The sequence below is a fragment of the Schistocerca gregaria genome, chromosome 2 (genome assembly GCF_023897955.1).
Source record: "Schistocerca gregaria isolate iqSchGreg1 chromosome 2, iqSchGreg1.2, whole genome shotgun sequence".
NCBI lineage: Eukaryota > Metazoa > Arthropoda > Insecta > Orthoptera > Acrididae > Schistocerca > Schistocerca gregaria.
The window spans coordinates 470673335-470684882 of record NC_064921.1 but is presented as its reverse complement, the minus strand read 5'-3'; positions in this window follow the sequence as shown (position 1 = coordinate 470684882).

The window sequence follows — 11548 nt, the reverse complement described above, 5'->3', positions numbered from 1 at the left end:
GTAGGTGGCAAGTGTCTACTGCACTGCTTCACCTAGTGGAGATTGTTCTGAGTAGAGTCTTCGTCCCTTCATCTCTTTTCAACGTTTCACTGATGTTTACATATTTGTATGAGCTGCCTGTTATGGGATCTTCCGTTTACTTCAGTATCAGGAACCGAGCGCTGTTCGAGTTGACACGGCCTAACAGCATTCTTCATCATTTGTTTGCAGTTGCACCAGTTCCCACATCTACGTCAAACTGTCGGAATGAAAGTATTATGTCAGTCTGACTGCCGTAGGCTGATTTAAGATATCTCTCTATTTTGCTTTTATTACTGTGTAATTTCTTCAATGAAGACATTTTCAAGTGTTGGGGAGAATAACTCATGAAAATGGAAATACTTGGGTGGAAGGGGAGCACTCGTCAAATAAGCCAGTGAAATCGTAAAACAGTGTAGTGTGTAGGCTTGACTTTACAACATGTCACCAAGTTTATCTAAAACAACAACGAGCAGTTAGCTGCTGTATGTTACTATACACAGTGAAGTAGTTACTTATGCTCCTAAATTGTACAGACCATCACTGCTGTTCTAGATACACTTGGTGTCATGTTTATAATTGTGATTTCCAGTAGATCAACTGTGTTTTCGTTGCAAGGACGAACCTCATCGGCTGTTTGCGTGCTGCTGCTGTGAGCATCTTTGGAAACTGGCTGAAGGGCAGTGAAGCCACGAATGGGAGACAAGGTGTTGGACGTCTACACCTAATCACGGACCGTGGGGCTCAGAGTTCTTCCACTTTGCAAACAAGGTTAGCTGGAGATCTGTGGCGTATCTGACGGTCCAAGGCTGGTGCAGGCACAAGTTTTTCGGAGCACAACATTCAGCGCATATTGTTGAACATGGCGCACCGCAGCAGACGACCAATACGTGTTCTTTTGTTGACCCATTTTATCACCAATTACATCTGCAGTGGACATGGGATAATCGAGATTTGACCTTGGATCTATGAAAATGTATTGCCTGGTTTTATGAAACACATTCTTGTCACACCAGCTCGATGGTCTTCTACGGATACACCTTCACCCATGCGAGCAGCTGCTAGCAATATGCGCCGTGTCATGCCCGCAGACGGATGGCGGCAGTATCATGCAGTGGGTGTTATTCAGCTCGGTCCGGAAGGCACTTGTATTACTAATCGAAAGTGTCATGGCAGCAGTGTACTAGGTGAAAATACACTCCTGGAAATTGAAATAAGAACACCGTGAATTCATTGTCCCAGGAAGGGGAAACTTTATTGACACATTCCTGGGGTCAGATACATCACATGATCACACTGAAAGAACCACAGGCACATAGACACAGGCAACAGAGCATGCACAATGTCGACACTAGTACAGTGTATATCCACCTTTCGCAGCAATGCACGCTGCTATTCTCCCATGGAGACGATCGTAGAGATGCTGGATGTAGTCCTGTGGAACAGCTTGCTATGCCATTCCCACCTGGCGCCTCAGTTGGGCCAGCGTTCGTATTGGACGTACAGACCGCGTGAGACGACGCTTCATCCAGTCCCAAACATGCTCAATGGGTGACAGATCCGCAGATCTTGCTGGCCAGGGTAGTTGACTTACACCTTCTAGAGCACGTTGGGTGGCACGGGATACATGCGGAGGTGCATTGTCCTGTTGGAACAGCAAGTTCCCTTGCCGGTCTAGGAATGGTAGAACGATGGGTTCGATGACGGTTTGGATGTACCGTGCACTATACAGTGTCCCCTCGACGATCACCAGAGGTGTACGGCCAGTGTAGGAGATCGCTCCCCACACCATGATGCCGGGTGTTGGCCTTGTGTGCCGTGTCGTATGCAGTCCTGATTGTGGCGCTCACCTGCACGGCGCCAAACACGCATACGACCATCATTGGCACCAAGGCAGAAGCGACTCTCATCGCTGAAGACGACACGTCTCCATTCGTCCCTCCATTCACGCCTGTCGCGACACCACTGGAGGCGGGCTACACGATGTTGGGGCGTGAGCGGAAGACGGCCTAACGGTGTGCGGGACTGTAGCCCAGCTTCATGGAGACGGTTGCGAATGGCCCTCGCCGATCCCCAGGAGCAACAGTGTGGCGGTGCGGTCCCCTACGGCAGTGCGTAGGATCCTACGGTCTTGGCGTGCATCCGTGCGTCACTGCAGTCCAGTCCCAGGTCGACGGGCACGTGCACATTCCGCCGACCACTGGCGACAACATCGATGTACTGTGGAGACCTCACGCCCCACGTGTTGAGCAATTCGGCGGTACGTCCACCCGGCCTCCCGCTTGCCCACTATACGCCCTCGTTCAAAGTCCGTCAACTGCACATACGGTTCACGTCCACGCTGTCGCGGCATGCTACCAGTGTTAAAGACTGCGATGGAGCTCCGTATGCCACGGCACACTGGCTGACACTGACGGCGGCGGTGCACAAATGCTGCGCAGCTAGCGCCATTCGACGGCCAACACCGTGGTTCCTGGTGTGTCCGCTGTGCCGTGCGTGTGATTATTGCTTGTACAGCCCTCTCGCAGTGTCCGGAACAAGTATGGTGGGTCTGACACACCGGTGTCAATGTGTTCTTTTTTCCATTTCCAGGAGTGTAGTTGAGCCGGCCGCGGTGGTCTCGCGGTTAAGGCGCTCAGTCAGGAACCGCGTGACTGCTACGGTCGCAGGTTCGAATCCTGCTTCGGGCATGGATGTGTGTGATGTCCTTAGGTTAGTTAGGTTTAGATCGTTCTAAGTTCTAGGGGACTGATGACCACGGATGTTAAGTCCCATAGTGCTCAGAGCCATTTGATCCATTTGAACATAGTTGCGTTAATGCCTGTTTTCGCCGATAAGGATGGCTTCTTCCAGCAAAATAAATGCCCTTGTCACTAAGCCAGAATCGTGCTACAATGGTCTGAGGAGCGAGAACTCACGTTGACGTCTTCGTCACCAAATTCGCCCCTATCTTAAGCCTTTGCAACCCACTTGGAACGCCAGCTCTGCGTACACAAACCACCGATCCGTAACTGTGTGACCTATGAGTAAAAATCTTGAACCACGTATCTCTAAAAGTGCGGCTGGTCCTGGCGGAGGTTCGAGTCCTCCCTCGGGCATGGGTGTGTGTGTTTGTCCTTAGGATAATGCACGCTAAGTAGTATGTAAACTTAGCGACTGATGACCTTAACAGTTAAGTCCCATAAGATTTCACACACATTTGAATATTTTTTATCTCTAGAAAGAATAACTGGCTGAATGCTTGCTACGCAGAATCGGTGATGTTTGTTCTTCCACCGTGAACTAGCACGATATTACCAGTTGGTCATAATGTTTTGGGTCATCATTGCAGTGGATAGAATCCGAAGGTCCACGAGGCTGTTAATTTGTCTGTCTACAGAGAGGAAGACTGTAGCGAATAACAGGGAGACTAGCAAAGTATCGACGGTTGATGCGAAAACTTTCAGTTGGCCCTGAATGTAAACAAATGTAACCTATTACGCATACCTAGGCAAAGAGGTCCACTGCTGTTGGAGTTCACTATTGGTGACAGATCACCATCAACACGACCATAGTCGACAGTGTTCCTGAGTGAATCAACACGATCATGTTCGACAATGTTCCTGAGTACAATACGTGTTTCCACCTCTCACCATATAAGGATACATCTAGCATGGACGAACATGATCGTTTTAGTGGTCCAGGGGCATACTGACCACCAAATATTTCAAAACGGTACGCTCACCGGTCAATGTTATTGTGCAGACCGGGACACATTTACGTACGTGGCACGTTAACGCAGATCATCATTCTCGGGAACCATTCTTGCTAGAGCGTCACCGACAGGGAAATACTAATTCTGCCGTCTACTGAGGATTCTCACAAACTTCACGATGCCAGTTCAGTGTATGTCTTAGCACGACCAACATATTTGTGTTTTTGTGGAAGGTGAGTAAATTTCGTTACTCAAATGACGAAACTTCTAGGGATTGCAGTTTTTGGAGCTGAGAATAAATATAAAGATGTTGGTTTAGAGAATATTCTCCTTCTTTACGAGGTACATTTGTATGATTCGGAAGTCTGTTTCGATACTAATTCAACCCTGAGGATTAGACACATTTACATAGTTCTGTTTGGTAGCCCAGTCAAAGAAACTTTGAGACAACAGCAGTTAGCAACGCAGTCTAAAAAAACTGAAGTCACAGGAGAATAAAATGTAGACATTCTTAAAAAACGTTATTTGAATCTGAAGCAGGGAGAATTAATTCTGTGAGAGCAAGGACTGCTAGGAATAAGGAATTGCTAAAAGAAACAACAGAAGAATATATGATCTCATCATTAATGTTCCGTGCAAAGGTAGGTTTTCACGTGGTAACTCTCCCCTGTTCTGCTGTTCTTTCCATGCTTTTGCTATCTTTTACATTCCTCTGCAGCTCAGCATAAATTCCGCTTCCCTTATGTCATCTATCATCCAGTATCTCCTCCTTCCTCTTAACCTCCTCTCACAAAGTACTCACTGCAAAGAGTCTATTAGCAAACACTCCCAGCCCAACGAATGTCCCTCGCAGTTCATCTTTCTTTCTCTTATAACCTGCAGCAGTCTAATGAAGAGGATGAAAATTGCATTTTTTATTTACTGCTGAAATCATACAACCAATCAAATAGAAATCAAGAATGGGTCCAGTATCTTAGATATAAAATGTGAGCTCACGCCAATTGTGGCTCGGGAAATACGATAATTTTTGTGTACATAACGTCCGACTGGGCGATGAGTATGATTATCAGGGCTTTAAATAACATTCATACTTATATGGAGGCTATATTATGCTAATAGATGGGAATTCGCTAAAAAATCTGTTTACTGCCACTACAATTCTTGTGTTTTACTACGCTAATTGGTGTAAGTAGACTGTAATTGTGTTCAGAGCCAACAAACATACTCTGAGAACTTCAGTAATGTGTTTTGTCTACTTCTTATTGTGTTCTGCGATATGCGAAAACGTGCCCTTATTAGTGCCTAAAACGTGCCTCATACCGGGACCACGTTTGCGCACTCGAGTTGAGGATGTATAAAATTATTTTGTACTTTTAAATGTAATGTTGAGTTAGAAGTATGTATGCCGAGTTTTACGTTAATAACCATGTCAAAAGACTAAACAGTTCAAACACGGTAAATCTAACCCAAAAAAATTTAAAAATTTCGAAAAGAATTCCTCGTAAATGTGCCCATGTCTCCCCTACTGCTTCTCCACTTACGTCCTTTCAGGGCTGCATTCAGCCTGATTGCATTTTTATAGGTGACAACTTACGACCGCATCGAACGCCGCTGGTGGAGGAGCTGTTGGAACCAGAAGATATTCAGCGAATGTACTGGCCTGACCACTTCCCCCACTTAAATTTTGTCGATCACGTGTGGAATACGTTGGGGGCGGGGGGGGGGGGGCGGTATTACACCTCTCTTACATGCACCAAAGGCCACTCGCATTTGTCAACCACGCTGGTGGAGCAGTACAGTGTCCTACCACAAGAATTCCTTACCAACCTTACGGTCAGCATAGGCGCACGTTGCCCAGCATGCACTGTCGTCCGTGGTGATCAAACGCCCTTTCAAGCAGCATGTCCAGCCTTTTGTAATGCCGAGGGGACCGACATGAGTCGCCTTGACTTCAGTGTAATTATTGTCTTTGAATAAAAGTTTCGTTTCTATTAGTCCCATTGCCTATTTCTTTCAGTTATTTCCTGTACTATACTGTTGTTGTTCTGTCTATGTATGGTCCAAGTGTCTTCGAGATGTTACTTGCCAGTGACGCATCGTCCGAAATTTCCTTTCGCCCTTAAGTTTTGCACACTAGTGCAGTCCTTGCAAATATATGGCACTACATAGAAGAGTATTTTTAGTGTCTTTTATATTTGCAATTCATTGAACATTTCTGTGAGTTAGCCTCCTGCCCACTCCCCCATTTCTCTCATCCACTCTTGCCATCATTACTATATTAATCCAATCCAATGGAGTAATCTCGTTCCCCCTCCCTTCGTCAGTTCCTTATTTATCGCTGTGTCCGTCGTAGTTTGTTGCCCTCTTGACCCTCTCAAGCCTTCAAGCCCTTGTTTATCGTTCTGTCTGCAGCAATTTCTTGTGTACCCCCTCCCCCACCCCCAAGCCTTGTCCCACCTCCTTATCCACATTCTTATCTACGTGATTTCAACACTCAATCAAATATCCACCCATGTTTCTTTTGCTGCTTCCCCTCCCCTCCAATGCACCCTCTATCCACCCCAGCATGTGCATGCTTCCAACAGTACATTTCCAACATATCCATCTTACTCACTGTCCTCCACAAGTGGACACCCCTCACCTTCCCAACACCCTTACCTCCCCATCCCATCTACCCCTTCCAATCACACTCTTGCTTTCTTCTTTTTCTTGATCTTATACGACCTTCACATACCAATATCTTCTCGTATTCTTCTCCCAAACCCTTTTATCCTGAGCTTTGCTTCGTCCCAACCCGTTTTTTGGTTCTTATTGTAATATTTAGCATTTTTCATATTGCTTCTGGCGCTTACTATATTGTTATTTATCCTCTGCATTCTGTTCCTTACATACCGTAAGTTCACTTCATATTACTAACGATCTGATATTTACACCTAAACGCAAAGGTGATGGTTCACAGTGCCACCAACAAAGTTAGTCAAATACAGTCCGACGACACCCAACACTAGTGAGGTTATATCTGTTATAGGCGATACAGTCCGGAACCGCGCTGCAGCAACGGTCGTAGGTTCGAATCCTGCCTCGGACATGGATGTGTGTGTTGTCCATAGGTTAGTTAGGCTTAAGTTGTTCTAAGTCTAGGGAACTGATTACCTCAGATGTCAAGTCCCATAGTGCTTAGAGCCATTTGAACCATTTTTTTATATCTGTTATAAGTTTATATTGCAATGTGTAAGGACTTCTGCATTTTTGGCAGCACTTTTATATTTAAGTTTTATAGGCATGTGCTGGTCTTGGGGCATGTGCTTTGGGCTTATGTTCCCTGTTGCGTTGTGCTGTATTCCTACAAGACGTTAATTTTGTACCACATATACCACGTTAAACACATGTTGAACTGTGAACTTGTCATCACATACAGTACGCTACAAAATTTGTTAATGATCTAAGATGTAAGTGTATATCTCGTAATTTTGCACCAGGTAGCATTTAATGTTTCTAAATTGTCAGTTTTTTACTTTACGTCTTACTATTCGCATATCTTTGCTTTTGGCATTGTACTCTACAATGGCGTGAAAGCCGGAATTTCGGCTGAACACGGAAAAATACAGTAAAATGACGGTGTATTCCTTCAAGAAATACTGCACGACTGCTGCTCAACACCATCGAGGACTCTGTATTTTTAGTTGTTTGAGTTTTTTAAGTAATACTGTTGTTTAGTTTTAGTTCGAAAAGTAAAATGTTACGACAATGGTTTTGTAAATAAGTGGATTTCGAAGAAATCTGACCACCTTCCAGATCATTGGTACGGACGGATAGTAACCATCCGGTTACTCGCCAATGGAATTCACCTTCAGTGAATGTAACACAACGTTACAATAAAGTACTACCACTAATTAACTAGTCAAAATAAGTATTGTACAGTGAATCGTTACAAACCCTCATAGTCATTCTGTAGCAGAAATTAATAATGTCATAATAAGTGTACACTGAAGCACCAAAGAAACTGGTATAGGCATGCGTGTTCAAGTACAGAGATACGTAATCAGTCAGAATACGGCATTGCGGTCGGCCACAACAAGTGTCTGGCGCACTGGTTAGATCGGTTACTGCTGATACAGTGGCAGGTTATCAGGATGTACGTGAGTCTGAACGGGGTGTTAAAGTCGGTGCACGAGTCATGGTACACAGCATCTCCGAGGTAGCGATGAAGTGAGAATTTTCCCCTACGACCATTTCACGAGTGTACCGTGATTATGAGGAATCCGATAAAACATCAAATCTCCGACATCCCTGCGGCCGGAAAAAGATCCTACAAGAACAGGACCAACGATGACCGAAGATAATCGTTAAACGTGACAGAAGTGCAATCCTTCCGCAAATTGCTGCAGATTTCATTCCTGGGCCGCAAACAAGTGTGAACCATTCAACGAATTATCATCGATATGGGCTTTCGGAGCCGAAGGCCCACTCTTGTACCCCTGATGACTGCGCGACACAAAGCTTTATGCCTCGCCTGGGCCCGTTAGACTGTTGATGACTGGAAACATGTTGCCCGGTTCAAATGGCTCTGAGCACTATGGGACTTAACATCTGAGGTCATCAGTCCTCTAGAACTTACAACTACTTGAAACTAACTAACCTAAGGACATCACACACATCCATGCCCGTGGCAGGATTCGAACCTGCGACCGTAGCGGTCGCGCGGTTCCAGACTGAAGCGCCTAGAACCTCTCGGCCACAACGGCCGGCCATGTCGCCTGGTCGGACGAGTCTCGTTCCAGTTTTTATCGAGCGGATGGGCTTGTGCGGGTATGGACACAAACTCATGAATCCATGGACCCTGCATATCAGCAAGGGACTGTTCAAGCTGATGGGGGCTCTGTAATGGGTCGTGTACAGGTGAAGTGATATTTGACCTCTGATACGTCTAGATACGGCTCTGAGAGGTGACACGTATGTAAGCACCCTGTCTGATCAACCTGCATCCATTCTTGTCCATTGTGTATTCCGACGGACTTGGGCAATTGCAGCAGGACAATGCGACACCTCACTCGTCCAGAATTGCTATAGAGTGGCTCCAGGAACACTCTTCTGTGTTCGAACACTTCCACTGGCCGCTAAATTCCAGAGACATGAACATTATGGAGCATATCTGGGATGCCTTGCAACGCTCTGTTCAGAAGAGATCTCCACCCCCTCATACTCTTACGGATTTATGGACAGCCCTGCAGGATTCATGGTGACAGTTCCCTCCAGGATTACTTCAGACATTAGTGGAGTCCGTGCCACGTTGCGGCACTTCTGCATCCTCGCGAGGGCCCTATACGATATCTACATCTACATCTACATCTACATCTACATCCATACTCCGCAAGCCACCTGACGGTGTGTGGCGGAGGGTACCCTGAGTACCTCTATTGGTTCTCCCTTCTATTCCAGTCTCGTAATGTACGTGGAAAGAAGGATTGTCGGTATGCTTCTGTGTGGGCTCTAATCTCTCTGATTTTATCCTCATGGTCTCTTCGCGAGATATATGTAGGAGGGAGCAATATACTGCTTGACTCTTCGGTGAAGGTATGTTCTCGAAACTTTAACAAAAGCCCGTACCGAGCTACTGAGCGTCTCTCCTGCAGAGTCTTCCACTGGAGTATTACAGTTTTCTTTGCCGCGCGGGATTAGCCGAGCGGTCTAGGCACTGCAGCATGGACTGTGCATCTGGTTCCTTGGGCATGGGTGTGTGTGTTTGTCCTTAGGATACTTTAGGTCAAGTAGTGTGTTAGCTTAGGTACTGATGACCTTAGCAGTTAAGTCCCATAAGACTCCAAATACATTTGGCTCTTCAGTGTTTTATGTGTGAGATTCAATGTTCACAAGTGGTAGTGTGGCCCCATGACACAGCTGCAGTACGAGTAGGACCAGTGGACTCCACGAAGGCTCTCCGCGCTGGCGGAAGAGCGCTTCACGGCACCCGCGGGGTGCGGCCAGGGCGGGCGGCCGGCTGACGGGCAGAGCTACAAAGGGCCCGGCGGGCCGGCAGATTATCTGGCTCCGCCACAGCGCGGGGATCGACAGCCGTCGCGCCGCCAGATAACGCCGCCAGCGCTAATGGACCGCCACTCGTCCTCGCGGCGAGCGGCACCATTTATCATCATCCTCACTTACTATCGCCGCCGTCATCGAGTCGTCTTGCCCAGCCAGATAACCCGCACACCACTTGTGCTCCGTTGTCCGCTTTGGGACTGATACCTCATCCCATTCGATAACGTAGGGAGGCATCACACGACCGCCATTTCCACTCTATCATTACCCTATCAGAAGTTATACTTACTCTACACTCCGGGGCAGCAAAATTGCAACACCGGGAAGGACAGAAAGTAATAATATTTCGTCGAAAACTGACATTTTGAGACCGTGGCTGTGTACAAAATACAGGGTAATTGTTACACATAAGATAACAGCAACCAATCACTTTTATAATGCTATTTATTTGCCGTTACCTGTTTCCAAACGACAGGTTCATAATCAGATAACCTGTTCAGATCAAGATACACTACTTGCCATTAAAATTGCTACACTAAGAATAAATGCAGATGATAGACGTGTATTAATTGGACAAATATATTGTACTAGAACTGACATGTGGTTACATTTTCACGCAATTTGGGTACATAGATCCTTAGAAATCAGTACCTCTGGCCGTAATAACGGCCTTAATACGCCTGGGCATTGAGTAAAACAGAGCGTGGATGGCGTGTACTGGTAAAGCTGCCCATGCACTTTCAACACGCTACCACAGTTCATCAAGTGATTGGCGTATACTGACGAGCCAGAAGCTCGGTCACCATTGATCAGACGTTTTCAGTTGGTGAGAGATCTGGAGAATGTGCTGGCCAGGGCTGCAGTCGAACTTTTTCTGTATCCAGAAAGGTCCATAGAGGACTTGCAACATGCGGTCGTGCATTATCCTGCTGAAATCTAGGGTTTCGCAGGGACCGAATGAAGGGTAGAGCCACGGGTCGTAATACATCTGAAATATAACGTCCACTGTTTAAAGTGCTGTCAGTGTGAACAAGAGGTGACCGAGACGTATAACCAATGGCACCCCGTACCATCACACCTGGTGATACGCCTGTATGGCGCTGACGATTAAACGCTTCCAATGTACGTTCACCGCGATGTCACCAAACGCGGATGCGACCATCATGATGCTGTAAACAGAACCTGGATTCATCCGAAAAAATGACGTGTAGCCATTCGTGCACCCAGGTTCGTCGTTGACTACATCATCGCAGGCGCTCCTGTCTGTGATGCAGCGTCAAGGGTAACCGCAGATATGGTCTCCGAGCTGATAGTCCATGCTGCTGCAAACGTCGAACTGTTCGTGCAGATGGTTGTTGTCTTGCAAACGCCCACATCTGTTGACTCAGGGATCGAGACGTGGCTGCACGATCCGTTACAGCCATGCGGGTAAGATGCCTGTCATCTCGACTGCTAGTGATACGAGGCCGTTGGGATCCAGCACGGCGTTCCGTTTTACCCTCCTGAACCCACCGATTCCATATTCTGCCAACAGTCATTGGATCTCGACGAACGCGAGCAGCAATGTCCCGATACGATAAACTGCAATCGCGATAGGCTACAATCCGACCTTCATCAAAGTCGGAAACGTGATGGTATGCATTTCTCCTCCTTACACGAGGCATCACAACAACGTTTCACTAGGCAACGCCGGTCAACTGCTGTTAGTGTATGAGAAATCGGTTGGAAACTTTCCTCATGTCTGCAAGTTGTAGGTGTCGCCACCGGCGGCAGCCTTGTGTGAATGCTCTGAAAAGC